The sequence below is a fragment of the Leptidea sinapis genome, chromosome 2 (assembly GCF_905404315.1).
Source record: "Leptidea sinapis chromosome 2, ilLepSina1.1, whole genome shotgun sequence".
Classification (NCBI taxonomy): domain Eukaryota; kingdom Metazoa; phylum Arthropoda; class Insecta; order Lepidoptera; family Pieridae; genus Leptidea; species Leptidea sinapis.
Genome location: NC_066266.1, coordinates 7389211 through 7408118, shown reverse-complemented (window position 1 = coordinate 7408118; position 18908 = coordinate 7389211). Strand labels below are relative to the sequence as shown.

The window sequence follows — 18908 nt, the reverse complement described above, 5'->3', positions numbered from 1 at the left end:
GAAGTAAAATTACTTTGCAAGAAGAGAACGCTGGAGTGCTCCAAGGCTGTGTGCTATGTCCCACACTGTTTCTTCTGCATATTAATGATATGTTGGACACCTCTAATATACATTGTTATGCAGACGACAGCACTGGTGATGCCGTATACACGGGCCATGCAGGTCTCTCTCGGGAAATCGTCGACCAATGCCGGGAGAAACTTGTGTCTTCTGTCGAGTCCTCTCCTAAGGTCCCGGAATGGGGTAAATTGAACCTTGTCCAATTTAACCCCCAGAAAACTCGCAGTTTGCGCGTTTACCACTAAAAAAACCCATTTGTCGTATCACCGCTCTTCGACAATACTTACCTTAAAGCCTCGCCTAGTATCAGAATACTGGGTCTCGAAATCTCGAGCAATTGCCAATTTTGTGGCCTTCTGGAGGGCAAAGCCAAATTGGCTTCGAAGAAGCTGGGCGTCATCAATAGAGCACGGCAATACTTCAAGCCGGCCCACATTCTAGCGCTCTATAAAACGCAGGTCCGACCTCACATGGAGTATTGCTGTCATCTCTGGTCTGGCGCACCCCAGTATCAGCTCGATCCATTTGACCACGTGCAACGCAGATCAGCTGGAATTGTCGAAGACCCAGTGCTCTGCGAATGGTTGGATCACTTGGCGTTGCGTAGAGACGTCGCTTCGTTGCGTGTCTTCTACCGAATTTATCACGGTAGTGTTCCGAAGAGCTGTTTCACCTGATTCCTGCCGCCGAATTCTATCTTCACGCACGCAAAAAATTAGGACATCATCCCTACCATCTGGATGTGCGGCAGTCCTCCACAGTGCGGTTTTCAAGGAGGTTTTCTTCCACTTACTACAAAGCTGTGGAACGAGCTTCCTTGTACGGTGTTTTCGGGACGATACGACATGGGTACCTTCAAAAAACACGCGCGTACACCCTCCTTAAAGGCCGCCAACGCTCCTGTTATTCCTCTGATGTTGCAAGAGAAAGTAGGCGGCGGTAATCACTTAACACCAGGTGACCCGTACCCTTGTTTGTGCTCTTTTTCCATAAAAAAAAAGAGAAAGTGCCCAGTAAGGTATATGGTACCTATAATGTTCGTGCGTCACTGACTGATAACAGACTTGTTTTGTGCATTCGCGATGACATCATTTTGTAACCACTTACGAGTACAGAACTAGTATCAGACGAAAGATATAATTGTGAGCTCCCAACTATTGTGTCAAGCAACATTTAATGGGAAAAAGATGAGCGGTTTCTGTGTTTCTTCTATTACCTATAGCATGTTTAACGGCGAGTTTTTTTTAAGTGAAATCTAACTAAACTCGCGTCAGGATAGTGACCTGACCGATAATTCGTAAGACAGTTGTCGAAATTATGGATGAAAGATGATTTTTCTGAGAGATAAACTTTCTAATGTAAAATAATTGTAATAGTTCTGAAGTGTTAAGTTGTACATGTAATATAAATTGTCATTTTTGTCTACGATAGCGCTATAAATGAATATTGTACTTTTATACTGATTAATAAAGCAATTCGTGCAAGACATTCCCTAACCATTCCAAAATATAAAAAAATGCACAAGTTTTCACTTCTACACTTCGAATTGCAACAAGTTATTTTTTTATGACGAGACGCGCAGGACGTTCAGCTGATGGTAATTGATACGCCCTCCCCATTACCCGAAAACCCGAAAATTCTGGGCGACACTACAATTGCCCTCGTCCCCATGAGACAAATGATGTTAACTATCATTTGCCCAGTAATTTCACTAGCTACGGCGCCCTTCACACCAAAACACAATAATGCTTACACACTACTGCTTCACGGCAGAAAAAGGCGCCGTTGTAGAGTCCATAATCTAGCCGGCATCCGCCATCCGCAGCCTAAGAAATTCGACGTTGAGTCATTCAGCAACAGAGCGATAAAAGCTGTGATAAAAGTAAATATTGATTGCAATACAATAACAAGCCATGCTATGATATTGTGTTAATTATTGGTGAACAGAATAAACATAAGTATTATTAGTACCCAGGAAGGAGTATATAGTAACTGCTGTGAAGTGTAATAAATTATTAACGGAATTATACTAATGTTTCGCGAACCTTCTTATAAACCTGACATCCTATTAATATCACCTTCCTTAAAGGCCGGCAACGCTCTTGTGATTCCTCTGGTGTTGCAGGAGAGTGTGGGCGGCAGTGATCACTTAACACCAGGTGTACGCTCGTTTGTCTTCCTATTCCATAAAAAAAAAAAAATATAAATGTGAAAGTTTGTATGTCTGGATGTATGTTTGAACTTCTTTAACGCAAACACACTGCAATAATATAGCTTACACACCAGAATAACATATAGGCTATAATTTATAAAAATATTGTGTGAATAATCTATACATTGAAATAAAATTATCGGAGTGTCTGTTTGTAATATTGAAATAACCGTTTTTTACTAAATGTATATTATGAATACATATACGGTACATACACGAAAATAACATTATTAACAATTTTTGTCTGTCTGTCTGTCTGTTTGTTCCGTCTAATCCGGCGACTTTTATTGACAGGTAGCTGATGTAATAAGGAGTAACTTAAGCTACGTTTATTTTAGAAAAATAAAGCAATGTCCAAGAAACGGTCTAACTCTAAAAATATTTTATATAGCAATACAACGTTTGCCGGGTCAGCTAGTATCACAATATACGGGTACGCAGACGTGGTCGCTACTATGGACTTGATGAGAAAGCCAATGGTAGCTCAGAGGGCATTGGAAAGGGCTATGCTCGGAGTTTCCTTATGAGACAGAAATGAGGAGATCCGTAGGAAAAGTAAAGTCACTGGCAATGCTCAAATGATTGCGAAACTGAAGTGGCAGTATGACACGCAAATTCGACACCAATTCAGCTACCAAACAAGCCTCTTGTAACTCATGTGTCTACTGAACCACAACCAATGGACGAGCAAAAAAAAATATATTAATTTCAATTTATAAAATATTCGCTCTTACAGTATAAAAATAATTTAATGATATTTAATTACACGTTATTTAATTAAATTATGTGGTCGTATTTAATACCTTCTTTACTGCAATATTGTTTTTATACAAACGTAAAATAGCACGAGGAATATTTTTTGAAGGATATTTATTTTATTACGCCAGAGAAGAATAACTTCTTGCGTGCGTACATTAAGTACACACTTTTTTTTTCCCTTATGAATTACGTCAATATATTCATACCAGTGGGAGGCTCCTTTGCACAGGATGCCGGCTAGATTATGGATACCACAACGGAGCCTATTTTGCCGTGAAGCAGTGCTCAGCCCGAGCCCACCATAAGCAGTCGCCCCAATCACGCCCATGAGCGCCGGCATCGACTGACACTCCTCGGACTTGGACAGACCTGGCAAATATTCAACATTGCCATCACCTGTGGGAGGCTCCCTTGCACAAGATTCCGGCTAGATTATGGGTATCAAAACGGTGCCTGAAAAAATGTGTAAGCATTTCTGTGTTTCGGTCTGATGGGCGCAAATGAGGCTTAACATCTTATGTCTCAAGGTGACGAGCGCAGTTTTAGTGCCGCTCAGAATTTTTGAGTTTTTCAAGAATCCTGAGTGGCACTGCATTGTGAGCAGTGAGTGGCAGAGCGTATCAATTATCATCAGCTGAACGTCCTGCTTGTCTCGTCCCTTATTATCATAAAAAAATACTGTTCTACCCAAACTCAATATTAATAATAATAACATACGTAAGATTAGTATCTGTTCAATATTACAAGATAAGTAGTACCTACGAGTTAGCGTGGCGTCGCTAAGATAACATTAGCTAACAAGCCATCTGCGTCGCCAACAGTGACGGCCCACGTGAAGTCCCGTTATACGCTTATAGAATATGGTTTGTTACTGCGCTGTCAAACTCTAGACTTCAGAGCTTTCTTTAAGGCTCGATACACACTAAGTGTGCGTTTCATATAATATTTTTGAAGTAAATTTCTTTGGGCGTGACTTGGGGTAACTCAGAATATTTTTTCGGATGGAAGTTACGTTAGTACTTCCGGCAGAAAAAAGTCAATTGAAACAATTTTTAACCATTATAATTAAATGGTTTAAAAAACTGTTTCAAAATGCTCAGTAATATTTTCTCAAAACCTTCGGTGGTGGTTTCAGATAAGAAAAAAAAAGAATATAGTTATATATATATCTGTTAATTATTCCTAAAGTTAATTATATTTAAGTTTTACTACAATCGCGCGTAAAGATTACACGCACACACAATTTTTCTATATCTGCTGTTACAAATAGAGGAACCACAAGAATTGTCGGGTTTTTAGGGTTCCGTAGCCAAAAGGCGAAAAACGGAACCCTTATGGATTTGTCATGTCTGTCTGTCTGTCCCTCCGTATGTCACAGCCATACAACCGAAACTATAAGAACTATACTGTTGAAACTTGGTAAATAGATGTATTCTGTAAGCTGTAAGATTTTCACACAAAAGTAGAAAAAAAACAAATAATTTTGGGGGTTCCCCATACGTATAACTGAAACTAAAAAAAATTTTTTTCATCCAACCTATACGTGTGGAGTATCTATGGATAGGTCTTCAAAAATGATATTGAGATTTCAAAAATATCATATCATTTTTTTCTATACTTAATAGTTTGCGCGAGAGACACTTCCAAAATGGTATATGTCCCCCCCCCCCTGTAACTTCTATAATAAGAGAATGAAAAAAATATATGATGTACATTCATGCAAAATTGAATGAATGAATGGTTTGAACGATCTAGAAAGTAGTTTTTTAATACGTAATAAATCGTGACAATGAACTACAAGCACTATATTATGTTACTTACTGCTACGGAACCCTTCATAGGCGAGTCCGACTCGCACTTGGCCGCTTTTTTTAGTATTGGTATTGGTAAAGGGGCTCCTACTTCCGCAACTAAACCACTCAGTTGGGTCCATTTTGCCTGCAGTATTGGTCAGTTATTCCAACCAGCCCATTTCTCCTCGCAGAAGTTCAGAGCACTCCTGGGGCGTTCGTAGACTTTTTGGTACAATCTTGAATTCACTAGCCCCTTCGGTTGGCTACCCCAACACAATACAGGATTACATGCGTGAACGTTTCGTCCTCGGCTAGACAGCCTCTGCACTGTACGTTAGGCCGATTATAAAAAAGTGCTTGTTTAGTGATGTGTGACCCATTAGGGTGCCCATCATAATTCGAATGTCATGTCTGTTTAGGCTAATAAGTCGACGTGTCAGTTTGGGTGATACGGCAGGAATCGTTTCTATCGTACAGTCTGAGGCATTTATCGACTTGTTGGTTAGAGACTGTATCCATGAACGCATTTGGCTGAAGGGCAGCGGTAGGAGTGGCATTATGCCAGCCACCAGTCTCTGACCCCCGCCTTTCAAGTTCATCTTAACATATTCTTAACATAAAGTATAATTGTCGGATTTTTAAATAAACGTTGACATTTATGATGTGAAGTAAATAATCGGGCTGGTCAATTAATTGGCGTGGCGACTAAATGTATTATTCTATTCTATTTGTCTGTCTGTTCTTTAAAAACCTATTCTTTCATGGATACTGTAAGCAAATTATGGACAGTATAACATAGTGGTATAGCTCGAAGGCTTTGTAATTAAACATATGAGGTTGTTAAGGAGGAGAAGAAATCTATGGTGATATTAGAAGATCCCTGCTGCCGCCTCTCCTGTGGAAAACTTTCTTTTAAAACTTCGTCCGCTCGTCCGTGAGGGCTTCTCACAAAATAAATTAATTAGAGAGCTGAAAAGTTGACAGAGTGTTGACGTTTGCCGCTTTAACAAAAATCAAAATTAAGACTATAAATTTCAAAATGGCCGCCGTGAAAGTATAAAAATTATTTTTGATGTTATAATTCTTTTGGTGCGTTACGGAATAATTATGAGAGTGAATTTTACAATGCTCGCGCACACCGTCACGTAAATTCGACACCCTGACGTTAGCTGGTCAACTAAACAATTTCATATCATACGTCAGCTACCAAGCTTCATGTAACTCATATGTCTACAGAACCACAACCAATGGACGAATAAAAAAATGATTTCTCTTTATTACACGTTCTTTAACTAAATAATGCCCTAAAATAACATTTTCATTGGTTGTATTTAATACCTACCTTCTTTATTACATTATTGTTGTTTCTATACTACATCTACAATACTATATCTACAATACTTTTGTTTTATTGCTCCAAAAAAAAAAATAACTTCTTGCGTGCGTACATACATTATTTAATTATTTAAGAATTGTAGGTACGTCTGCGAGCAGCCTTATATAGTACAGGTCGCTCGTTATAAAGCCTTTTATAATTCCTAGAACCTTGTTATTAGAGTCACATGGCTGTAAGCTGGTATTGTTAGTACACCGTACGTACTGTTGCGTGCATTTCTGACCTCTTCTGTGAAATTCTTGCATTATCTCTAATTTATTTAAGGGGAAAGCTCTTGTTTTATGAAAATAAGGGACGAGACGAGCAGGACGTTCAGCTGATGGATATTGATACGCCCTACCCATTACAATGCAGTGCCGCTCAGGATTCTTGAAAAACCCAAAAATTATGAGCGGCGCACTACAATTACGCTTGTCACCTTGAGACATAAGATGTTAAATCTCATTTGCCTAGTAATTTCACTAGCTACGGCACCCTTCAGACCGAAACACAGTAATGTTTACACATTATTGCTTCACGGCAGAAATAGACGCAGAAATGTTGTGGTAGCCATAATATACCCACTAATATATGGATGTAAATACTACGTAACAACACTAGTTAATGTAATGTATGCTAGCCACTGACCTGTATTAAAACCACTGGACAGGCAGTTCAATATATTTGACAGCAAATTTTTTGTACCTATTTGAAGCAACAAAGCGTCCAGAGAACCAATTTTGACGTATAATGCAAATAGCTGCGAGAGAAACGTACAATACTGTGAAGTATTTTTTCATTTTGAATATTCGTATTACGTTAGTTTTCCGAATCCTTTAAGAATCAACGTAATATAGTACACAATTTTTTTGTACATAGTATCCCACCATCTATCGATGTTTGCTGAGGTTGTCATCACTAGTGTTAGCTAGTTTTAGTACCGCAGACTCTCGCTACATGGCCAACAGCGCCAAAATGGCGAATATCTAACACGCACAAAAGCACTTTGACAGCCGCCAGTCCAGTGGTATATAGTAGAGGTAAGTGATGCTAGCATATCCTAGGTATATGCACGGACGAGTAAAAAAAGATGGACTCCGCGCCGTCATATATATATATATATAGCATATGAAGCACCGTTATGCTAGTGTTTGTGCGGTTACGGGGGATACTAGTTACACAATTTTTTCTCCCTTAAATAATCATAAATGGCCTTTAAATAAAAAATACTTTATCGTTACAGTATCGTTTTTACACTTTTACAACGCACGACAGCATTTTTAAATTATTTTATTTAGACGCAAACTGATCTGTCACAGATAGACAGATAGTGTAAGTGTGTGCGTGGGGCTATGTACGTTATTTGTACGTTAATCGGCTTGTTTTGGTGCTACACTGTTATGTAAGGTGACACGGAGTCGTTATTTTTTTACTAGTCCGTGGGTCTATGGTTAATATTGTAGACAAAGCTGATGCAATGCCTCAGCTGGCGGTGATTGGAGATTTAAGTGTTATCACTGTTTGTCGTTGCTTTTCTGATTGCGTGTTAGTGTGGCTGTGATAAGATAAATTATTTGATTACGTGACAACACTTCTCTACATATTATAAAACAAAGTCCTCCGCCGCGTCTGTTCGCGATAAACTCAAAAACTACGGCACCGATTTTCATGCTTTTTTCAGCAATGGATAGCGTGGTTCTCGTGGAAGTTTTTAGTATAAAATTGTAAATTGGATAAAAATAAAATAGGGAGTTAGAAGGCCATTTCAAAATGAGTGAAAAATGTTGACATATCGAACTATGCCAATTTCCTCCCGAAAAACAGGGTAAATAAGCAAACTTTCCGTTAAAGCTGTGGTAAAAATTCGTATACGCAACATTGAAGGGAAAAAGGCCATCTCAAACAACATGCTTGCGAAAACAGAATTTCGTGTCTATGCTGTAATAAATGACGTACTCTATGTGAGTGATATGTAAAGAGTCTAGTAAATCTACAGTAAATCCATTAGAACTTTTTTACGACTTATTCTCCAATCATATTTGTTGCAGATTAAATTCCCAGCTGATGTTTAGAGGGCAGCTGTCACATAGGACAAAAAATGCATAAATTTCATAACTTTATTAAACATTATAAAAGATACCTGCAGCAAATTGGTAATGCAATCTCCATTATAGCATACCAAGAACAGGTTGTGTTAATACAAGTTAATTAACCTAATTTAATTAAAATTTACCACTAGGCATGTCACAGTAATTGCAACAAGTAGTAAGGTACATACGTAAGGGACATATTGTTGCGAAATGTCAAAACGGATTAATAAATTCATGTTTGAAATCTAAGCTGCAATCATAGTTCTGAACAAATTCTCATGATTAAATAAATAGAACTGCATTCGTTCTATACTTCGAATGTTCCCATGAAAGTAGGCGAAGAATACGGGACATCTATTTGCCACGGTTTTCAAATACTTTCTTAGCTTCTTCAAGTCGCGTCAATATTTGCAAGCTCACATTCTAGGTACGACTAGGTCGAGCTTTCCCAATACTTTCATCCTCATCCAGGCCTATCAATTTGTCTATTCAACTTATTCATCCATCATTTTTTTTATGAGAATAAGGGACGAGACGAGCGGGACATTTAGCTGATGATACTTGATACGCCCTGTCCATTTCAATGCAGTGCTACTCAGGATTCTTAAAAAAACCCAAAAATTCTGAGCAGCACTAGTAATTTGCCTAGCAATTTCACTAGCTACGGCGCCCTTTAGACTAAAATACAATATTGCTTACACATTACTGCTTCAAAAAAAAGGCGCAGTTGTGGTAAAACCAAACAGATAACCCATAATCTAGCCGGCATCCTGTGCAAATGAGGATCCATCTGGTAACTTAATTAACTTCCATATTTTGTTCTTTTCCACGTCAACTGCCGTGGGAACCACTGTCAGGTAATATGATCTTTAATGCGTCAATGACACTAGGAAGATTCACAATAGACCAAAACGTGCTGAATGTTTAAGTCTTCCATTATAGATTATCCACCCGCAAAATACTTGAACAACGTTATTGCACCAGACGTGAAAAAATCCATTGTTCTTCACCAAGGGTTAAACCCGTGACCCTTTGATGGATAGCTCGTGAAAATGCACTCCAACTTTCACTTCAAATCGACGTCTATAGGTATTACAGCGTTGAAATCATAAATAAGTAACCGGAAATCATAGATTAGGGATGTCTAGAGACATCATTATATTAATTTTGGCATTTTCTACGATGTTTGAAGAGTCATATTTTCAGCTCAAGAAAGTAAGCCCCCCAGATTTTTTTATTTTTATTTTTTTTTGTTACATCGTTAGTTCGCCATTTGTTCTTGATTGTTCTCTATAAACATTTGTTTGTTCTCGATTTATTTATTTAAAAAAAAATTGCAATTCATTAAAATTGGTGAGGTTAGGTTATGTTAGAGCAGTTAAAACAACGCGCGAGCCGAGCGTAGCGTGCCGCGGAAGCGGCCGGCGAGTGCCAGAACCAAATAGTAGGCGTTTCCCCCCATTAACAGGGGGCGGGGGTATGTTTTTAGGAACTAAAGGGTATGTTCTTAATTAATTGTTTTAAAATAAACAACAAAAGAACAAATAATTATTTATAGCGAACAATTAAGAACAAACTACGAACTAACGACATGCCATATTGAAAATTCAAAAATAGAAAAATTTTTTTTTGGGGGGCTAATTTTGATGAGCCCATATTTTCTTATGTCGTTAGTTGATTGAAAAAACCAAAACGTAAAGACATAGCTTTAGCATATTTTGATTTTGGACAAAAAATAGAGATTTTTTCAGGCTCTAAAAGCATTATGCAGGGAGAAAAAAGGGGAATACGTTTATATGGAATAATGCTGCTAGCGTCCCTCTTATAATTATATATATATAACTTGTGATTATTTTAATCCACAGATATATCAATAATTATTTCATATTTATTTTTGTCAAAGAATTAATTATACAATAAGTAGTATCGATCACTCGAGTTTATTTAAAGGAATGGTATAAGGCCGATTCTTCTCAACTATTACTATTTACGAAGACTATATTAAGGACGCGTTTACGAATCCGACAAAAATAAAATATTTTTCGGTAGAGTTTGTGATGAAATGAAACTAAATCTAACAGAACTAATAATTACCACAAATAGATTACTTCTTTATCTCCAATTAGCGGGAAATCGTTGCTTTGAAATTTTGATATTTTATGTCGTAAAAACGATTATCCGTTACCTCTTCACACAAAATTGACAAAATGGGACTTCATTCAGGATCAGTTTTCTGCTGCTTTCTTGTGGTTCATAAAGGATACGTTGTAAAACATGTTGAAAACGTAATTTCGCAAAATATATTACTAATAGTAATTTTAATACGTCCCTATTCACTTTATTATACAAAATGATTGAAATCTGTTATCTAACATAATAAATGGTTTAGCAAATAAAGCGCCATCCACTACATAATAAGAGAATGTCATAATAAACAATAATTTTGCTATTTTTTTAATTTTTGGCCAAATTGATTTTTCTTTTTACAGCCCTGCGTTATGAAGTTGTAGAATAGAACATGATTTTAATATTGATTATTATCAAGCAAACTTTCGTGGGTAGTAGTAGCACCATCTCTTTAGAAAGCGCAAATTCATCCAAAATTCTCCATAGTGAAGGCCATTAGTCCTTTTACTTTCAAATACTCATTAGACAATCGACATGCTGTCCATATATATATATATATATATATATATATATATATATATATATCTCCTTTTATCTCCTTCATAAGCTGCTTCATGATAGTAATGATTATCAATATTATTTAAGGGGTCCGAGCGAATTAATTCGATGCATTTATAATAATTTTTTTTTATGATTTAGCATACCTACCACTCTTATTTATGCCAACCTAAATATCCTATGTGTGCACGCAAATATAATTTAAAAAATATTCTTAACTGTCGTACGCATAATTCATCGATATTTTCTTCGATAATGATACAGTATTTATTATTAGTATTTATGTATGTATTATTCTTGTTACAAGGTTAGTGTCTGGCGCCTTAGTTCGCAGTAATGTCATTAAGCATAGTTACTTTGACAGGACATGTTGCCCGAGGTGTTACCTAATAGTTAATTGAATCCAATAACATAATTTGATCAAGAACATTTACGACCGTTTTCAATAACCTATCTATACTTAGTTCTACTTACTAGAGATAGACAAATCTATCCTTTTACGCTTACTTACTTTTCAATAACCTATCGACAGATATCATCTTCTACCGAAGTTGTCTAGCTATCGTTAGGAGGACGGATAGTCTCTACTAGAGATAGTGACTGATTGTTCTTACTTGCATTTCAATAAACGTTTCAATTTATTAGTTTTAAGTTAGATAGCCCTTGTCCTTGATTGTTTAAACGCAAACCATAGATAGATAAGAATTTACCATTAAAAGGGTATAGCAGTCGATAGAATCAACTGACCAACTTTGATATTACTGGGATCTCACAACTTTTTACGGTAGAAGAAGATTTGCAAGACTTAGCTTCTTTTATGCGTTTTGATGGCATCTAGTTTCCTTTTGCAGATAGTGCTACTATTTTTCCTTATCGGTACCTTCTACGTCGTGAATACCGACAACGGATTCCACCTTAGCACGACACGCCACAAGTTAGGATATCATCCCCACCATCTGGATGTGTGGCGGTCCTCCACAGTGCGGTTTTCAAGGAGCTTTCTTCCTCGTACTACGAAGCTGTGGAATGAGCTTCCTTGTGCGGTGTTACCGGGACGATACGACATGGCCGGCAACACTCTTGTGATTCCTCTGGTGTTGCAAGAGAATGTGGGCGGCGGTGATCACTTAACACCAGGTGACCCGTACGCTCGTTTGTCCTCCTATTCCATAAAAAAAAAACAGAATTTCTTAAAGCCTCTGTGTTATGAGCTTTTCTTATTTTTGTAGGTAGTCTTCCTCTTTTACTTTTCCTATTATATATTTGATTTTGAGCTTCAGCTGCATATAGTTTTACTCAAAGCTTAATCCCTGTCTTTATGGGTTTTTCTCGACATTTCAATTTTTGACAAGTTTGGACGGTAAATGCTTCTTCGTCTATTGTAATCACAAATTGAGGATTTTTACGCTTTATTACTTCCAAAGTCATAAACAAATAAAAATAAAAGTCCACATTAATTATGACGCCCAGACTTGTAAGTTTCTAAAGTGTTAGGTACGTAGGCATAACACACAAACATCAACTTCATAGATAACTTTGTAATCCCTTGACAGGCAAAAATCCAGAAAAAGTACTTTTTTGGATTTGGTATCGCTTGTAGAAAACACATCAAGTACCTATCTTTTCTTTTAAAAAAATATAAATTTAAGTATTTATAAGTTACAATCGTAGGAAACACCCATAGAAATTTATATTTATAAATAGGATTCAAGCAAAAATAGTCTTTCAAATCGAGCGATGAATTTTTAAAATGCGCCGACCAGGTCGCATTAAAGTAACAGAGAGTCAACTGTGAAATACTAAAAAACACGCTTTTCAAGAAAATCAAACTAAAAAGTAGAAAATAATTTTAAATAAGCACAAACTTATACAAAAATGTATTTTAACCTCAAAAAGAGGGTGGGGATTTTTAAGATATCTTCAAAATACTCTAATTTCAACAATATTAGTGAATGACAGATTTATAGTAAAGTGGCAACAGGCGTCAAGCACCCCACGCTTTTTTACGATAAAATACATTTTGTATAAGCGTGTTACTGTTGATAATACTGGTTCAAGCGTCGAGGTTCTTAAGCGGTCGGTGGCCAATCGTAGCGAGCGACCAAGTGGCAAGGACGCGAATACACAAGCTATACCATAGTCCATAGATTATGTAGCTATTATTAATATTATGGCAGCAGAGCACTCAGCAACCCGCAACAAATCTATGTGCCGAGTCAATATACATTTTCATTTAGCCGAAGCATTTCAAATCTCACATCTGTCACAAATCATAAGTTAACAATTTCACGTTCCCATGTTTTTTTACCCTTGATACCTAAATAATACAAACTTATAAGTTCCTACCTAAGTAGAAAAATAATTGAATTGGAACTTTACTATCTATTTATATAGGTATAAAAGTAATAAAAGTTATTTTTATTTAAAGTCGCTAAGTAGGTATTATTTTGTTACCGAACTCTCTGTTGTCTATTCAATGTTCATTCAAAGAAAATAATATAAACAGTATGTGTTCATTAGCAATTACCTACCGTAACATAGACAGCAGGCATGCATTAAATATTGAATAAATATTCGTTCAAAATATTAATGGTGTTCGTACACATATCACTAAAATGTAATTCGATACGTTCTGCTTTATAACGAAATTCTTAGAAGTGTTGCCGAGTTAATATTATTATATCTTATAATTATGCTGTCGTAGATTCTTCTTTCTAATACAAGGGATACTTATAATATTGGCTGTTACCAAGTTCGAACACGGAACACAGCGAGTCACATTGCCTCTGGGCATATTCGTGATTCGAAACATTGACAGTTGTAGTATTGCCAGCTTTTTGATAGATAATCTTAATCTACCGATAATTTAACAAGCCAAACTATCACCTAATTTTTCGAGTTAATTGATTATAGAGATGTAGGTCATTTATTGGTTTAAACCTTGATACTAATGAATAATAATGTAACTTTTTGACTATCCATAAATAACGACAGGTATGCTATTAGTAACTGTATTCATATTTTTACCTAATGTGGGCTGTACCTGCAGTTAAATTATATGAAGACCTTATTATACGCTAGCAAGTTCAAAAAAGTATATAAAAATGTGTCGAAAGTATGCATTAGTCCATAAAAATTGCAATTGTTATTAATTAATTAATTAATACAAAAAGGTAGCATTCTTACTTTACATAATATATACTTGAGATACAATTATCTAGGCGCTATTACGAATTGAATGAGCCATCGCTCATATTTTTGGGAGCTTTTCCAACAATTAACAATTTTGCTTGTTGACCATTCTAATACATAATATAATATTATTATATAACTTCAAAATATCTACCCTATAAAAGAGAATTAACTGGATATTTATATAGTTGCAAATGAAAGAAAAGTAAAATGAAATGGCATAGTGCTTAAACAGTATAGCCACTCTTGTGTATTTGTCATTTCCAATGATGTAGGGAGAATAAAAATTCAGAGATATGGTATCATTCGCGTGCCCGCACTCTGCCGTACACTATTGCATTCGATTGGTGGAATGAACGCGTTCATTCAGTGTTCACGCACACTTCTGTGTTTATGTGTGTAGTAACGGGGCGCGGGTAGAGGAGCGCAGTGCTCGAGTTGATCGGTGGCTTCGAGTTCGAGGACGTTGTGGTTTATTGTTTTTTTTACTGCTAGCTAGACGTGTAACCGCGCGCTGTTTCCCTACACTACCTGCGCTGCTACAATTATTAATTTATAAGTGTTCATAATACCATTCCATAATTCTAGTATAAATAAGTTTCAAATACAATCTCATTATGGAATATTGTATATATAAATAGTGAGATCAAAGTGAACTTATCAGATGTTGAAACTTTTAACCTTGTGAGTGCGCTTGTAAATAAACAGTTTTTGGGACCAAGTTAATGTTACATGCAATTGATAAAAGTTCAGTGATGAACTAAACCACAGCTTGTTCTGAAGATATAGAAGGAGAATGTGTTTTTGGAAAGCAAATTTCGATACGTACATCACAAGTTCACCCACATTACTTTTATGGTAAGTAAAAAGTTTCGTGTTTTGTTTCGTAATATGCAAGTTTTTCGCGAATGTATCCGTTTATGCTGTTGCAGATGTTTTTGTGTTGCTTTGAAAATGATATTTTTTTAACTAAATCTTCGTGCTCGTTACATTTTATATGTACATCACTAAGTTATAAGTTTTTCTACACCATAATATGCAAGGAATATTTATTATAATATTATATCTACCTCCAAAATGAACGTTTATATCTTTTTTTATGTACTTATTCAAATAAAATCAAATAAAAATCACTTTATTCATGTAGGTCCAGGAAATTATACTAATGAATGTCAAAAGTTTTCTTTTCTTTTTTTAATTATGTACCGCCACTTCGGATGCTAGAATTAATTATTTTTTATTAATCATATTTAATTACTAATTTGCCATTAAATGTGGTGGTACACTAAAAGTAGAGTTTTATCTCAATAGCAATTTAAAATCACTAATTTATACTTATATTTATTAAGTATAACTACAAACACAACTTATGATACATGTTGAGTTCCTTAGCTTTATATAACCCTTACTGGAGCAAAAACACTGAAGGTTTTATGAAATTACTGAAATTAAAATGGAATTTATAATTTATGTGTGATATTACTTTAATAAGTACCTACCTACCTGCTAAATACATTTTATGACATCCTCACCTTGGTTTATATAGTATACTAGCTGACCCAGCAAACATTGTATAGCCGATATTAAAATCGCGATACAAAAGTAACTGTCTAAAATTGTAAAAATTTGTGTGAAAATTTGAAGTTGTATGTATAATGCTGACTCATAATCAAATTTAAAAAATATGTCGAAAAAATAAAAAAAAATTCGTGTGGACCACCCTTAACATTTAGGGGGATGAAAAATAGATGTTATCCGATTCTCAGACCTACCCAATATGCACTCAAAATTTCATGAGAATCGGTCAAGCTGTTTCGGAGGAGTTCAAAGTTTAACACCATGACATGAGAATTGTACTTGAAACTGACTGTATCTGTAATTTCATATATTATACAGTACCTACACTGGTTATCAACTACATTGCTTGATTTTTTATGGAAGGACAAACAAGCATATGGGATAACAATAATTCAGTTTTATACAGCACCTACACTATTTCAACGGGTTTTAGGGTTGATGCCGGATGAGCAGTAATATGTGGCCACTTATGTTTTTATTATTGACTAGCTGATAACCCGGGACGTCGTTCACATACATACTTTTACACCTCGGGTTACATTATTGAACTTTTAGTAGGGATCCCTAATTTTTTGAAAATGTAAAACAGCCTATAACACCCGGGGATAATGTAGCTTCCCAACAGTGAAAGAATTATTCAAATAGAAGAATTAGTTCAGTAGTTGTGGAGCCTATTCATTGCACACATACAAACAATCAAATCTTTCCTCTTTATAATATTAGATAGTAATTGGCTATGATCATACACATTAAAAATAGAATTATAGATAACATTTAAGAATTTTTCTATTAAGTTAGGTATATTGTGATAGCATGCCCAGTGTGCTGATTGATATTATAACGATTTTTTTTTAATTAAACATCAAACAAACATATTTTCTAATGACTTAATCATGAGACATTAAGTAGATGTAGAATACAGTTTTGAGTGTATGTAAATTGTTTGAAATGAATACAATGCAACATCCATTAAGCCATGCAATTCAAATCTAAAGTTTATAATTGCTTGTAACACTACAGATGTGAAACACTGCATATATCAATGTGCCATAAGTCTGTTTGAATCCATAAGTCTTATTTGTTGAACACTGTAGATATAACTTGCTTTTACTATTATTAACTTTTTTTTTAGTTTGTTAAATTAAGAATTTTGTTTTTCTTTTGTCTTTTTAATGTACTTAGATTATAATGGGGCTGACATGCTACATACATATAAAAGCCCCGAAATCAATAAAAAAAAAATATCAATGTAATATTATTTAAGAATACATGTTAAAGTAATGTTTGGAAGACTTTCTTGCTGTTCTAAATATATATTAAGTTAGAAACAACTAATATTTTATCCTATTAATGTTAACAGGGTTGAATTTAAAAACATACAACCTAAACTAAATACCTCTAAAAATCTTAAATTTGAGCACAATTATGAAGATATCAATTTCTATTGAAAAGGACGAATTAGAGTACAGCTTACTGGATGGTTAGTGAACAGCAGTAGATGTTATCCTATAACCTTTTAAAACACCAAAGAAATCAAGATTGGTAAGAAATAGTTATCTTGAATGTTCTCGTCCGATTTCATCACGGTAGGTGCCATTCGAAAGGGCTTGACCAAACTTAGAAATTGTGTGACCGGTACATTTTGAGAAATCTGAACACAATGATGAAAATAAAATTTTCTAAATGTGCTTTTTTTAGAATAGTTTACAATGGCTTTACTGCTCGACTGAAAACTGCGTGAAAATCGGTTTATTCATTCAAAAGGAATAGCGGTTAAAAAAATTATAAAATAGGGTTTTAACTTTCATCAGAAACATAGAAGTCACTACTCATACTAACACTTTGAGCTTGAAGAGCTCAAAATAACACAAATTAAATATTTGAGCTCGAAGAGTAGAATTTGTAATAGTAGGCCTTTAGGGTTAACCGTTTTCCTAATATTTTTCTGCATCATCCAATACAGAAAAAAATACTACACGCGTCGTGTGTTTTTTGATATTACACAAACAACAAAAACTGCATATAATTAGCATCCAAAATTATTATATATACCTATAAATAGTGGCAGCAGCAATCTCGTGGCTTGAAATGGTAAATAGGCGATAGAAAGTTAATTATTTTACTATCTGTACGATAACATGGCGACTGATCTAAGTGTCGTTAAAAAAATAACGTCTCGTCCAGGCATAGTTTAATGTGACAAGGTTCCAAGAAGTGGGGATTATATTAACGACACAGAATACGTTTGAATTATTATTATAAAAGATCTACTTTATTATTGTAATCTTGTAATAAATAATTTTACGATAGAATCGATATCGATAGATTAAGCACTACCGGGGTTTAGCATTTAGATATTAGTGAAACATGTTTAACGCCCTAGATTCTAGAGTAAATATTCATCAGAGGAAACGAACATAAGGGAAAGCCGAGTTAACTAAAACAATCTATTTATTATTAATAAGTTTACTTGTAGAAGGCTTCGATTGACAAGATTCTACCTAGAAAGAGACGCCGAATTGGCACAAGCATTTGCTTGTAGTTTTATGATTTTTGTTGACCGACCGCGGAATTGGCAATGGCTTGAGATTTCGAAACCCAGTATTCCTATACTAGACGAGGCTTTATGGGAGTTGTTGTCGAAGAGCGGTGATACGACAAATGGTTTTTTTTACATAGTTTTGCTTGGAAGGGCGTCGTAGCTAATGCACGGGGCCACTGAAGCAATACCTTATGTGTCAACGTAAGGAGCGCAATCTTGGCAGCCCATCAGTTTTTAAGAACCATGGGCGGTATTGTAATTGTCAGGCTCTATCATTAACAATCTGGTGAACTAAAATCTCAAACTATCTCTCACTCTCATCATCACAGCTATTAATGTTACAAAGAAAACTTTATTTGTATCCACTTATTAACCCACCTGTTTGTAAAGGGCCCTTTTAACAGCATTGAAATTTATTAAACCAGCTTTCTCTATAGATAATCAACTCCTATATCCTATCTGTGTATAATGAGCCGCTATACTCGAATAATGAAGCCAGCTTGTAGCTGTAATGTTCTCTGAGAGTGATCAATTTATACGAGGTAGCCTTATGGCTTAGGCATATAACTGTATAATTGCTGTTATTAATCACTTCAGGAGATATAAGAAATTCAGTGTATTT

The 18908-nt window shown here is 35.3% G+C and overlaps 1 protein-coding gene across 1 annotated transcript in view; it reads left to right on the top strand.

Annotated features, from left to right (window-relative positions):
* The first annotated feature begins 14594 nt into the window (after positions 1-14594).
* LOC126975498 (semaphorin-5B) overlaps positions 14595-18908 on the top strand; it is a 75982-nt gene continuing 71668 nt past the window's right edge. The window contains exon 1 of the mRNA XM_050823427.1: positions 14595-15024. The gene's annotated coding sequence lies outside the window, so the exon portion shown is untranslated. The remainder of the gene's footprint in view (positions 15025-18908) is intronic.